The following is a 10,392-nucleotide window of genomic DNA, read 5'->3' on the forward strand; positions in this document are numbered from 1 at the left end:
ACAAGTTTTCTACATCTATAAAAAATTACTAGGATTAAGAAGTGAGTTTAACAAGCTTCCAGAACATATATGAATATACAAAAATCAAGTGTATTACTGGTAACAAACAAAGGAAATTTAAAACTGAAAAAAATCATAAAAATTGGGTAGGCACACATACCTCAGTGAGGAGGGCCCTGGCCACATACACTGAGGCTGGCGGATTCAAATGCAGCCCAGGCCTGCTAAACAATTACAATGGCAACCAAAAAATAGCTGGACATTGTGGCAGTCACCTGTATTCCCAGGCACTTGGGAGTCTGAGGCAAGAAAATCACTTAAGCTCTAGAGTTTGAGGTTGCTGTGAGCTGTTATGCCACGGGCACGCTACCGAGGCCAACATAATGAGACTTTGTCTCAAAAAAAATCATAAAAATATAAAAACCATGAGGGGTAAATATAACAAAATACTCCAGGGACTCATACCCTGAAAACTATAGAACATTCCTTACATAAAAATATAAAAACCATGAGGGGTAAATATAACAAAATACCTAGGGACTCATACCCTGGAAACTATAGAACATTCCTTACATAAATTGCAGAATATTTGAGTAATAGAGTTATATATGTCCATGAGTTGGAGGACTCAATATTATTAAGATATTCATTCTTCCCAAATTGATGTATGGATTCAAAAGTCCCAGATAATTGTTTTATAAATAAAAACTAATTGATTCTAATATTCATAGGGAAATGCAAAGTACATACACTAGCACAAACAGCTTTGAAAGAGAAGAAATAAGTTGAAGGACTAACATTATTTAGATTTCAAAATTTATAAGAAACAGTAATTAAGACAATGTGACAAATACTGTCACCTTTGGTGCTCCGAAGGGACTGATTTCTAGATCCAAGCAAATACCAAAATCTGAAAAGGCTTAAGTCACTTATATAAAATGGCATAATATTTGCATATAACCAATGTACAACCTCCAATATACTTTAAATCATATCTAGATTACTCACAATATGTAGACTAAAGAAAAATCAATATTTTAAAGAATTAAAGTTATTTTTATTCCAGAGTCTTAATTAGGACTGTAAACTGAGACCAATATGCTGGGAGCAGCCCATAAGAGTTCTTTCTATTGAACCATGTCAGCACAGTGTTTCAGCCTAATGCTTATGCACAGATGATAGAGGGTTCGTACATGCAACCACGTGAAACTTGCTCACAAGTTACATTAAACCAAAATAGCATGAAGATTTGGATGTAAAAGTACAAGTGGTTACAGAAGACAGAGGCATAATCACTAACCCCATTTATCTTTTAAAGAATACAGTGATTCAGGCAAGAGACTTGGGGGTAAGGCATGTCTTCTAGCTTGTTTTGTCTTCAAAGTGTTCCTCCAGTGATCCACATGTAATCACAGAGTTAGAGACTTTGTGAAATTAAGCTGGCAAGTAAAAATGAGCAAATACAGTTTCTTACATTTGTTACTTTCTTTCACAAATACTTAATATAATGAAAATGCCATATATATAGTTACTATACTGTATAGCCACCTAAGCAAGAAAGAACAAGACCTCTCATAACAAAAATAGAAAAATTAGTAGGACATGGTGGTGGGCACCTGTAGTCTCAGCTACTTGGGAGGCTTGCTTGAGCCCAGGAGTTTGAGGTTGCTATGCACTAGGCTGAGACCCTGCAACTCTACCCTGGGTGACAGAGGCAGACTCTGTCTCAAACAAAAAATAAAAAAAATAAAATAAGATAAAAGTCAATAAATGAATTCACGATTAAATTCTCAAAAAATAAATAAATAAATAAAAATTTGTTGTAAATTTTTATTGTTATATCATTATTTGTATTGGTTTTACCACTGAATTTTTTTTTTTTTTTTTTTTTTGCAGTTTTTGGCCAGGGCTGGGTTTGAATCCCTCACCTCCGGTATATGGGGCCAGCACCCTACTCCTTTGAGCCACAGGCGCTGCCCCACTGAAATGTTTTTAATATGCAGTTGCTTGAATCTGCAAGTACAGGGACTACAGATAAAGAGGCCCAACTCTTGATGAATGGGACTGAATGTAGAATTCTAGTGCTAGACCTAGCAATATATGCACAGCTGATTTCTGGTAAAGTTGTCAAGACAATTCAGTAGATAAAAGCTAATCCTTTCAAAAATGACAGAGAAAGAACAAGATATCTATTTAGAAACAATACATTTTGATCTATATCTCTCACCATGTATAAAAATTGACACAAAAAGGTTAATAGAACTAATGGTATTATAAAACTCCTGGAAGAAAATGGGAAAAATCATTTGCAACCTAAGATTAGACAAAGACTTCTTAGCTATGACACCAAAAGCACAATGCATAAAAATAAAATTGGGTCAGGGCTGCATTTGGTGGCTCATGTGTGTCATCCCAGCACTTTGGGAGGCCAAGGTGGGTGGATCGCCTGGGATCATGAGTTCAAGGCCAGCCTAAGCAAGAGGGAGACCCCATCTCTAAAAATAGGTGGGCAATTGTGGTGGGCATCTGTAGTCCCAGCTACTTGGGAGGCTGAGACAAGACAATCACTTGAGTCCAAGAGTTGGAGGTTACTGTAAGCTATGACATGAGGGCACTTTCCTGGGTGTGAGAAAATGAGACTCTGTCTAAAATAAAATAAAATAAACAAAATAAGTTAAATTGGAGCTCATCAAATTTGAAAGCTTGTAGTCTTCAGAAGACAGTGGTAAGAGAATGGAAAGAAAAGACACAATATGGGAGAAAATACTTGTAAATGGCATATGGAATGAAGACATGAATATGGGACATATAGAACTTTCAAACCTCAACAGTGTAAAAGTCAAAAACTTGATAAAAATGGGGAAAATATATGATGAAACACCTCACTAAGAAGATAAATGTATGACAAACATAAAAAAAGATGTTCAGCATACTTAGTAAGTGCAGATAGCAGGGAACAACTATTTGAATGGCTGAAGCAAACAAAAAATATTAAATCTGAAAACACTGAGTCTCAATGTGCTTGCAGAGCAACTTAATCCCTTGTCCCGGGTGGATATAAAGTTTGTGTGCAAAATTCACATGAACTTAATGGCCAACCTGTATATTACTGGTAGGAATACAGAATATCAAATTTACTTCGGAAGACATTTCTGGCATCTTATAAGATTATTTCATGCACCTTTACAGACTATAATTCCTCCTCCCTTGAGATAACCAGTATTCTGAATTCTATAAGCATTTAGTTGTGCCTATTTTTGACATGGATATAAAGTGGAATCATAAAGTATATACTATTTTGTGTCTCACATATTGGACTCAATGTAGTATCTGTACCATTCATCCATATTGTCACATATACTAGTATAGTATACCATTGTTTGTATATGTCATAATTCATTTATCCATTTGCCTAACTGGTAATATATTAAAAGGATCATACACTGTGATTAAATAAAGTTTGTCTCAGGGAAGCAAGGTTGCTTTATCTCAAAAATCAGTCATTTTTACTACAATAACCAAAAAGCAAACTTTAGTACAAAGAATAATGATCCCCTAAAGATGTCTGCATCTTAATTTCCAGAAACTGACAATATAAAGTAAAAGAGAATGAAGGTTGCAGATAGAACTAAGATTGCTAATCTGTTGCACTTGCAATAGGCAGATTATCCTTGATGATCTAATTACACTTACTTTTTTTTTTTTTCTTAAACAGAGTCTCCTTCTCTCACCCAGGCTGTAGCCTTAAACTCCTGGGCTCAAGCAATTCTCCTGCCTAGACCTCCAAAATTGCTAGGTTTAGGCCCGGTGTGGTAGCTGGAGCCTGTAATCTTAGTACTCTGGGAGGCTGAGGTGGGTGGATTGCTTAAGCTCACGAGTTTGAGACCAACCTGAGCAAAACCCCAGACCCTGTCTCTACTAAAAATAGAAAAACGGAGGCAAGAGGTTTGCTTGAGCCCAAGAATGAGAGGTTGCTATGAGCTATGACACCATCGCACAGTACCCAGGGTGACAGCTTGAGACTCTGTCTCAAAACAAAACAAAGCAACAACAACAAAATTGATAGGTTTACAGGCATGAGCCATTGTGCAGAAAATGCATTTGACTTACTTCATTTCCTACTACTAAGGAATAGATAAGGGCAGGGCCTTTGCTCAGTAGGTAGGATGCCAGCCTTGTACACCAAGGTAGGTGGGTTCAAACCCTGCTTGGGCCAGCTAAACAACGATAACAACTGCAACAACAACAACAACAAAATTGCTGGGCGTTGTGGTAGGCACCTTTAGTCCCAGCTACTTGGGAGGCTGAGGCAAAAGAATCGCTGGAACCCAAGAGTTTGAGGTTGCCGTGAGCTAAGATATCATAGCCTTCTACTGAGGGTGACCAGATGGGATTGTGTCTCAAAAAAAAAAACCCAAAAGAATCAACTAGCAAAAAGAGTAATGAGCAAATTCCACCATTTCCATTATCAAAGAGAAGTTACTCTTTTTACTTCATAGGCAGTATCAGGTATTGCTGAGTGATAAAAGTCCTCATATTAGGGGGCAAAACAAAATTTTTCCTGTTATTTAGTTCTCTCCTTGAATATACATGAGGGGTCACAGGACCAAAGCATGAGTATAAACTGGCTGGCAGTGCCTATTTCTTAAGCCAATATGGTAGCATTTGAGGCATTAGGCATAGTCAGTACTTGTGGCTAAAGGGGCATGGACAGCACCCTCACATATGGGGGAGGAGTAGCATATATGCCTTCTAATTCTTGTGCTGACCAGCTTGGCCTTGGACCACTTCTGTTTAACTTCAATGTTAATTGAAACTATACAAATCTTTGTTTTTAATCAAAACCACTTGGGAAGAAAGACCTCAATGAAATTTTTTTAGTGACAATATATTAAATTATATTTTTTATTTTATTTTTTTGAGACAGAGTCTCCCTTGTCACCCTAGGTAGAGTGCCCTGGTGTCCCAGCTCACAGCAACCTCAAAATCTTGGACTCAAGCAATTCTCTTTTCTCAGCCTCCCAAGTTGCTGGGACCACATGCCCAGCTATTTTTAGACATGGGGGTCTTGCTCTTGCTTAGGTTGGTCTCAAACCTGTGAGTTGAGGCAATCCACTCGCTTCAGCCTCCCAGAGTGCTAAAATTACAGGTGTGAGCCACCATGCCCAGCCTTAAATTATATTTTTTAAATGACAATTATGATTCTAAAATAAAATTCCAAAGTATGAGATATGTCCGGCAAAGAACATCCATTCCCAGAGAACAGAAACCACTACTTATGGTAGTGAATTTCCTTATATTGGCATAGAAAATGCCTCACAAATTTCAAAGGAAACATATATAGATCACTAGGGAAGATCTGGATTAAATGACACAACATTCAACATGCAATTATTAGGTGAAATGAAATTCCAAATGGTCTCAAACATCTTCAAGAGGTCTACGGTGGCCTGCATTTTTAGGCATTCACTGTCATCAAACAAGAAGCACTGTACCAATCATATACCTGATGTGTGCATTTTTACATTGAAGTACCATAAAACAGATCAATGAAATATGATACACAAAGACTAAAATGTCACCAACCATTACTACTTAAAAACAATAAAATGGTAAAAGAAAAGAAAAAATTCAGTTAAGTGGAAGTTTGAAGCTATTAATTGTTATAAAGCGAGATGCACAAGACCAGTCAGAAAAATACTTTTCTTATTTGCAGACTGTAAATAGCATAAATGTTTTAATGCAATGTTTATGAAAAGGGTCAGAACCCACATTTAATAGAATAGAATGAGACCAAACATGTGAATCTTCTGCAAAATAAAATTCTATACCATGTACTAGCAGCAGACGACAGTTTACAGGATTCTCTGTTTTAAAATATCAAGGATTCAGCAAACTGATTAAGTTTTGTAAGGTAAATTGAGATTACTCCCAAATTTTTTTTAGAAAATTTCCAAATAGGGACATGACTAGAATTTAAGAAAAAAAAAAAAACCCCAACCATATATATGCATATACGTATATATAGATATATATCAAACATACAATTATAAAGTTAAAGGCACTCAGTCAGGTATTAATTTTCTTTTCTGTAAATTAAAATTTACATCAAAACTTTTAAAGGCAACTCAAGAGGAGCAACAAGATCAAAAACTTGAATGCCCTGAAGATAAATATGCAAAATCAAATACCAAACAAGTCCACTGTTGCCTGACAGGAGAAAATAAGGGAAATATACAGTCCTTTGTAAATGACAAGAGCCCAGTGAGATAATCTATTTCCAGTGCACACAGGGAAATACATTCATTTGGTAAATATTTATGGAACAAAGGCAAGAACAAAATTAAAAAAATTCAAAAAACTGCAATGTCATGAAAATTTCCCATGTTATATTGTAAAATAAAACAAAAAATAAGATCCCTGAGGGCTTGATTTCCTTCAAGGTCTTATAGCAACAAGCTCTTGCAAACAGATGCTATTTTCATTATTCATAAACTGCAAATAAAACTTTCATGGAAAACACATGAAAAGCATTAGGACCATACTTGCTTGAACAGGAGAATATTAAACATACAGCAAAACAGCCTTCCATGGTGACCAAAGGCAATACAGGATGTGAATGAGCCCTAAACCTTCCCTGGATTGTTTCTTGATTTTCAATTGAGATTAGCAGAAAACTTTCTTTTCCTTTTTAAGGCAGTATGTGAAAAAGACTGATTCCCAAATGTAAGCTAACAAATGATGTGAGATGCATATTCATGGTGTTAAATGAAACAAAACAGGCCATAAATGCAGCTACATCATATTCCCACAAATGCTCCCTCAGGGTGTTATTTTCATCCTTGTTAGGTAGAAGATGACAGAAATGTGGTCTCTGATAACAACACTGAAAAATAGGGGGCAAGTACAAAATTTAAAGCTGCTGTCCATCATCCCTGATGGTTGAGGACTGGGAGCCTGTTAGGAACTCAGCCACACAGCAGGAGGTGAGCAGTGGGCTAGCCAGAAAAGTTTCATTTGTATTTACAGCCACTCCCCATTGGTGGTATCACTGCCTGAGCATGGCCACCTATCAGATCAGGGGTGGCATTAGAATCTCATAGGAGGGAGAACTCTACTGTAAACCCAGCAAACTGAGGGATCTAGATTGTGCAATCTTTATGTGAATCTAATGCTTGATGATTTGAGGTGGAGATGTAATGTACTTGAATCATCCTCAAACCATCCTCCTCCTCTCTTCACACGTGCACCCCCCTCACCCCCCCCACCAGGTCTGGGAAAAATTGTTTTCCATTAAACTGGTCCCTGGTGCCCAAAAGGTTGGAAAGTGCTAAATTAAGGGAATACACATCACCAATATCCTATAACGTAAAAGGCTAATAAGGCCCCTGGTGGCCAACGTCATTCACTGTGTTGCCTCAGACCAACACTGGCTCAGCACCTGACCTTTCCTCATTTGTGAGAAGAAAGCACCACAAATAATTAAGATCAGGAAGAAAACGATCCGAGATCAATATTTAGACAAAAAAATGATAGTAAAGTCCTATCGTGTTACATCATAAAGGACAGCACTAAGTCCAAGGTGGCTAAGAAACCTTCTCTAGCATAAACCCAAAAGACAGTCAGACACTTGCTAAGGTATAACATAACACACCATGTGCTTAAATTTGATCAAAATCACAATACAAACAGCCAATTTACAATAACAATTAATTAAACTTACATTTTCATGATTTCCTGAGAGGCGCTATGTTCACACCTCCCTGAGGGCCTCCATGGAAGACCCACTGAACAACACAGACTTTTAAAAGGTTGGCCATGTGGTGAGGCTTCTTTATTATCCTATGGGCCCATCTCGAAACGTCATTGGAGGATACAAAATGATTGACAGAGAAATTGCCCACTCGCTCCACATCTATAAACCGAAACTGCCCACACATCTTGGCCCAGTTAACCAACTTAACTCCTTGCTCATATTGTTATCGCCTGTTATACCTATCCCATCCCCGAAAGTCCAGGTCCACTACTCAGGTCTTTGCACACCCAAAAGAAAATGTTTCCCTTCTTTTCTGATTTTGGAAATCTTGGTTCCCCAGTTGATCCATGCCCAGATTGATTGCCCTCTCCACCAGGAAGCCTTCCATTGTTTACTCCTGGCCCTTACATAGATGGGAGTTGCTCCCTGCTAGTAGGTGGACATAAGGGGAGACACCAGAGGTCAGATGCAAAAGAATGATGTGGTCTCTGGGGAACAGGTAACAATGGGCTGGGTAAGGAGAGATGGAGACAAGGTTTTCACTTGGGATTTTGAAAAGCCAAGTGAGGCTGTAGAAACTATGGTCAGGTCAAAGGAAGCTTCCTAGAATTGAGACAAGCAATGAATTAAAGATGAATTCACTTCCCTTTTCAGCATTTTCACATCCTTTAACCAATTTTGGAAAATCTGCTCCCTCCCCTTCAAGACTCCCAGGCATGGCTCAGCGCTTGAAGCTCAGCGGTTAGGACTCCAGCCACAAACATCAGGGCTGGCTGGCTCGAACGGCCTGGGTCTGCCAAACAATGACAATTGCAACAACAACAACAACAACAAAAATAGCTGGGCATTGTAGAAGGTGCTGTAATCCCAGCTGCTTGGGAGGCTGAGGCAAGAGAATCGCTTAAGCCAAAGAGTTTGAGGTTGCTGTGAGCTGTGAAGCCACAGCCCTCTACCGAAGGTGACATAGTGAGACTCTGTCTCAAAAAAAAAAAAAAAAAGACCCCCAGGCATGAGCTATCCCTTTTCTGATGCTGTCTTGATTTCATATTCCCACCTCCACCTGCAGAGGAGTGCTTTCTCCTGTTGCTGTAGGAAAGAAGAATGGGGGCTGCAGATCTCAGCTGCAGAAGCCACTAAGCTTCACAATTATTCAAGGTAAGACTGGAATTTTGGGCTGGGCGCTCAGCGGATAGGGCGTCAGCCACATGCACTGGAGCTGGTGGGTTCAAATCCAGCCCCGGCCTGCCAAACAACAGCGACAACTACAACCAAAAAACAGCTGGGCATTGTGGTGGGTGCCTGTAGTCCCAGGCTGAGGCAAGAGAATCACTTAAGCCGAAGAGTTTGAGGTTGCTGTGAGCTGTGATGCCAGAGCACTCTACCAGGGGCAATATAGTGAGACTCTGTCTCAAAAAAAAAAAAAAAAGAATTTTGGAATTTTGTTCCTTTTTAGGAAAATAATGCTACTGATTTTTATAACTTCTCACACAATTTTATTGTGAATATAATCAGACAGCCAAGTTTACCTAGGATTGAATCAGCTTGAGTGTTGAATGACTCAAATTGTGGGAGAAGGAACACACAGTCACTGGGTCATGCTGTTGCAACAGATCATGATGTCACCCTGTCCACTACAGAACATCACAGCTGACAGTAGTTGAAAGATATGGCCTCATACACCTCCATTAGTGGTTGGAAGAAACAGCAAAATGAAATTGGTTAGATTAAGTTTTAAAATATGAATTAGGGCTGGATGAGGTGGTTCTCACCTGTAATTCTAGCCCTTGTAGAGGCCAAGGTTGGTGGATTACTTGGGCACAGAAGTTCAACACCAACCTAAGCAAGAGTGAGACCCTATCTTTACTAAAAATAGGAAAAAACTAAATGGTGTATGCTTATAGTCCCAGCTACTTGGGATGCTGAGGCAGGAGGATCACTTGAGCCCAAGAACTTGAGGTTGCTGTGAGCTATGATGATGTACTTTACCCAGGGTGAGAGGGTGAGACTGTGTCTCAAAACTCGGTGCCTGTAGCTCAGTGAGTAGGGCGCCAGCCACGTACAGTGAGGCTGACTGACAGGTTCAAGCCCAGTGTGGGCCTGCTAAACAACAATGACAACTTCAATAAAAAGAAATAGCCAGACGTTCTGGTGGACACTTGTAGTCCCAGCTACTTGAGAGGCTGAGACAAGAGAATTGCTTAAGCCCAAGAGTTTGAGGTTGCTGTGAGCTGTGACACTACAGCACTCTATCCAGGGTGACAGCTTGAGACTCTGTCTCAAATAAACAAATAAATAACAAATAAAATAAAATAATAAAATAAAATAAATATGACTTAGAAAACAAACACAGCAGAGATGGTCAGACTGCTGTTCAGGGCTAAGAACACAGGCATGGTCCTTGATGGGAGATGTTTCTGCTAGTGTCTGGCTATTCCTCTGCCAGCTTAGAGAAAGCTTATCTGACAGTTTTTGCAGATTTGAGATTTTATTTATTTATTTATTTATTTTTTTGAGACAGAGCCTCAAGCTGAGTGCCTTGGTAGAGTGCTATGGCTTCACTGCTCACAGCAACCTCCAACTCCTGGGCTCAAGCGAGTCTCCTGCCTCAGCCTCCCAAGTAGCTGGGACCACAGGCG

Source organism: Otolemur garnettii, unplaced genomic scaffold, assembly GCF_000181295.1.
Source record: "Otolemur garnettii isolate 467f Iridium unplaced genomic scaffold, OtoGar3 scaffold00378, whole genome shotgun sequence".
Taxonomy (NCBI): Eukaryota; Metazoa; Chordata; class Mammalia; order Primates; family Galagidae; genus Otolemur; species Otolemur garnettii.